General features: G+C 39.9%; 1 protein-coding gene across 1 annotated transcript in view; it reads right to left on the bottom strand.

The window, feature by feature from the left end:
- Positions 1-4,557, bottom strand: part of DSE (dermatan sulfate epimerase) — a 34,558-nt gene that overhangs the window by 16,294 nt on the left and 13,707 nt on the right. The window lies entirely within an intron of this gene.

Here is a 4,557-nt window from a genome sequence, read left to right as displayed (position 1 = left end):
CATAGGTCTATGATCATCATTCTGATGCTTCTAAAGCTTCTTTCAGATCTTCTCTCATTTTTGGCTTTGATTACAAGAGAGTCCTTCACACACAGGGCTTGTTTTTATGATGCTTCTGTGTTGACACATTAATAAACTAGAACTGACTCTGTTTCAGTTGTTCTCAGTGTCATGTTAAGCAGACATAGCATTTAATTATGTTATTTTTTTAGGAGATTGTTTTAGCAAATTTTTATACCAGTCATGCCACAAAGTGAGCTCCCAGTAGCTACCACAGAACATCAGCACCAATTTATCTTCTATACCAATTTAGATATTAAAGGAGCTCTCCAAAATCCAGCTAGCCATTTAATTTCATAGACATGCACAATTTCTATTTTCAAACACTACATATGGAGAAGATAAAAATACCATAAGGGTTTGATATTTCACTTACTAACAAAATATATATTCCAGATATCAAATTCATCCTCCTACCCTCCCTTTTCTTTTTTCCCCTCTCTGTAGGAGACAGCGTACCAGCATCCTCCAAACTTCTTTTATACTAACTTTTATTCCACAGTCTTCCAAAGCCCCCCTGAGTTTTCTTTGAATGTGATTGCTAATTGATTATTGGGAGTCAAACAGATGCTATAAATTTCCGGTGTCAGCACAGAGACTTGCTTTATTTCAACTTGGCATATATGAATTCATTTTAGTTAAATCATTATCCACAAGTTTAATTATTTACACATATCTATGTTTACCTTGTAATCTGTATTGTTCAACATCAACCACTATCTGGATACTAACAGCAAGGGTCCCATAGGATGCTCCAATACTTTTTAATAAGCAGTGACAAACAGAAGGATACATGACTGCTAGTGTATAAGAAAGCAGCAGAAAGGTCACAGATTTGTTATTCCAAAGCCTCCTGTTAGCTTCTCCTTAGTTGCTTCTATTTCCCTGGAATGTCTGCATGTGCTTGACGGTAATTATCTGCCCTGTGAAACCCACAGAATCAATGTTAAATCCCACACCTTACTGCACATTGGTAACATACTTGTCTTTAAAAATGGGGCATCAACTATGTGCAAAAACACCCAAAAACAAACCCACAGAAATTTCTTTCTGGCCATTGGAAATTGGAACCTGTCTCTTGCTACAAGAAGGGTGCAGAATTTGTGAAATCCCAAGGCGTTTGTTTGTAAGGTGGGCTTAGTAAAGAAAAGAGTTTTTTGCTGCTTTGTCCAAACCAGAGAGTCTGACTGAAGTGTTATTTCTGCACAATGTGTGACTCTGATTACATCATTCTGCTCAGCACGGGAACGGGACGAGCCAGCGGCATATGGAAAGAATCACGAGCACAGATCTCCTTGGCCAAAACACCCTTCTGGTGGGGAGTGCTCTAGGGGCCAGTCGGAGATAAAATGCCAGAAACCACATCAATATCCTCTGTCCCCTCTAAAAAAAGGAAATAAGGTTCAAATATAAGGACAAATTTCCCATAAGATTTTAGACAGTATCTAGATATCCAACCCATGGAAAACCAAGGGGGTTTACTTAATACCAGCTTTTAATTTTTACAGGCAAAACCATTAATGCTCATCTATTTCTACTAAAATATTAATGTGCGTTTGTTTGCTGTTGCTAGTCTCCACAACAGTGTAGTTCCCAGATTATTTTGGGTGATTGTTATAGTTAGCTGTTACCCAGTGCCCCTCTGTTTATTTTAAAATGTAAACCTACTCCAGGATATAGCCATTAGGGATGCTCTGCTAATGAGCAGCATGCCTGTCCACACGGGTTGTTATGACAAACGGCTCAACCTCTGTTAGTTGACACAAATGGGAACTCAGTTATGGCTGTACTTTATTGTGCGACATAAAATGACTACTTTAATAGATGAGAAAGGACCAGAGTTCTTAATTACATGTCCCTTCCATGTATATATCAATTACCAGTAGACTTTCTTATAATTGTATCCTGGGATATTTGGACTATTGAGGATCCCACTAATGTAAAGAAGAAATTTAAAATGTCAGTCTCCTTAATCTCCTAGCATTCTAAAAAAAATAGCCAGTGACATTTTAAATCATATTTCTTTTATTCAGCTAGTGCGCATGCTAAAAACATTTACTTTTGTTTTCTGGTAAGGCTTAGATTTTACTCAACATTGCCACAAAAACTAGAGAAAACTTATTAAGATTTTTTTTTTTAATTCTAAAGCTATTTTAGAGTCAATGCCATGCCAGCAGAAGTCAAAAGAAATCCAGATTATACTGCTGAAAGAATTAAGCTGCCAATGCCAGATTTAACTTTCCAACATGTTGATGAATCCGTCAGTGACAGAAAACATATTTTTCCAGAAATTTTACATGTCAGTCTTGGCACCTAGATTACTGAGGAGGTCTAAGGAGAGGCCCATTTTACTTACCTTACAGATACCTCTTTGGAAAAGCCCTCTTTCCTGATGAAATAAAATGTTATGGCAGAGGACTCTCCTAACATGCAAGGCTCCAAAGTCAGGCAACATCAAGACTCCTGCTTCTTTTCACCCTCCTGATCAGAAGACATGTGCCCTCAAATTATTTAAGAAGGACAATAACAATAATATATCATCCAGAATGGTATTTTCCAAAAGTCTGAGGAAAACTAAACATGCCTACATAGACTGGACAAAATTTCCACCATTCTGACACTGCCAGAACAGCTCATATAACAGCCATAACTCCTATTCATCATGTTTGTTCTCCTAGTCTTATCCTAAGTGGAGAAGAATGCGCAGTAACATTTTCTGGTACTTTTAAATTGAGTTTCTTAGGAAAAACAGATTTACATAATCTGTCTGCCCAGTCCTTCAGCCTCTGAACCCAGCCTATTTGAGCAAGGCCAGACAGTGCAGTACAGCCTCAGAGATGTCACATTCCTACTTTTCTGAAAACCACTGTTGGACAAGGGAGAAAGATCTGTATTACTGCCACTGCTGATGGGGCTACAGTATAAACTCCATGCTGACAGCATTCAGACATAAGTTCTCAGGGGGAAAACAAAAATGGAAACCAGATCCATGTTTCTGCCCCAGCATTTGAAGAGCTGGCCAGCTGGAGGTTATACAAAGGCCAGCTTAGCCCAGCTCTATTGCTGATGTTTAAAATTTCCTCCTGCACTTTCACTACTACTAAGCATATTGCAGCCACTTCTTTTGCCAAGCAGAGAACCCTGATTAAACCGTGATTGATTTCTGAATGGGATGTCTACACCAGAAGGGAAAGACTGGAAAAGCATGGTTTCTCTTTTACCAAGGTAATGCAAGATACTGCTTGAGAAAAAACAGTACTTGGAGGCAAGTAAATAACATCAAAGCCAAGTGGAAATGGGATATCTGCTTGGTTCTGATTGGTATCTGGTCAGCTGGGACAAAGGAGAGCATTATAACAAGGGACAGAACAACCACAATTAATCCAGGGCAGGAATTACAGGACATAAGGAACTTAAATAATGTTGAGACAGAGAGTAAGATGTAGAAAACTGAAAAAAAAACCAGACACAAACAAGTCCTCCTACTCAAAATAATGCTTCCCCCTCTTTCTTATTTCAGTAAAACAGATGGCCATGTAACCATAGCCTTCCCAAAACAAGTTAAGAAATAGTGTGAACAATGAAACTAAGGAGGAAGGTGTTGACTTTGGAGCAGCCTGTCTCCTATTGGAGATGGTCACACATCCTTGGATTCACCTCTGTAAGCTATATCCCTCTGTCAGTGTGCCAAGAGAAACTGTCTCCACACTGTCTCCAGACCTAAGACTGAAGCTTTGTATTGCTATGCTTCAGTGGAAGATTTTGAAAATTACCACCAGTGCTGAGACAATATTTTCCTTCCTAAATCCCATGTCCTGTCTTCTGTGACATGCAGGCAATATATGGCCAGTGGGTCCCTTCTGTGTCCCATCACTTCTTTTGCTCTAGCTCATGTATTTCTGCAGCATTCACCATTTTAATCCTTAGTGCAGGGGAACCCAAACACTATCATGGCTTTTCAATAATGCCCATCAGGAGGATATAGATCTCAAATTCTAGCTCAAATCCAGCATAATTCCAGTGATGGCCCATGGAAGGATAACATTTATAAGATACTACTAGTTGGTTACTAGAGGGTAAGGAATAGTAGTTTGAGCAATGAACACCGCTTGAACAGCTAATGCTTCTCTTCCTGTGCTGACTTGAATGTTGACTCACACTTCTGCTGAGCTGCTGTCCCCACAGAGCTGTAGAACAGCAGCTATGACAGAAGGGAGCAGTGCCCTATCCAGCTCCATCTCGCTGCCCTGGGCAGATGCCACTGTCCTGGCAAAGCCCACACTCCCATCCTCTGACCTATTCACAGTGACAGCAATCCTGGACCATAGTCTGCAAGGTGCACCAAGTGGCAGGTGCTGCAGGGATGTAGGGGAAATGCGTCTGCTTGAGCAAAAAGAGGAGATAAATTGCAGGTTGGTATGAAAAAGAGGAGACCTTGGGGTTTCTACTCTAGAATCACTCCTATAGTGAGAACATTAACTTCTGTTCCCATAGAAA

This window comes from Geospiza fortis, unplaced genomic scaffold (genome assembly GCF_000277835.1).
Source record: "Geospiza fortis unplaced genomic scaffold, GeoFor_1.0 scaffold98, whole genome shotgun sequence".
In the NCBI taxonomy this organism is placed as follows: domain Eukaryota; kingdom Metazoa; phylum Chordata; class Aves; order Passeriformes; family Thraupidae; genus Geospiza; species Geospiza fortis.
The sequence above is the reverse complement of the archived record's forward strand: the minus strand, read 5'-3'. Positions and strand labels throughout refer to the sequence as shown.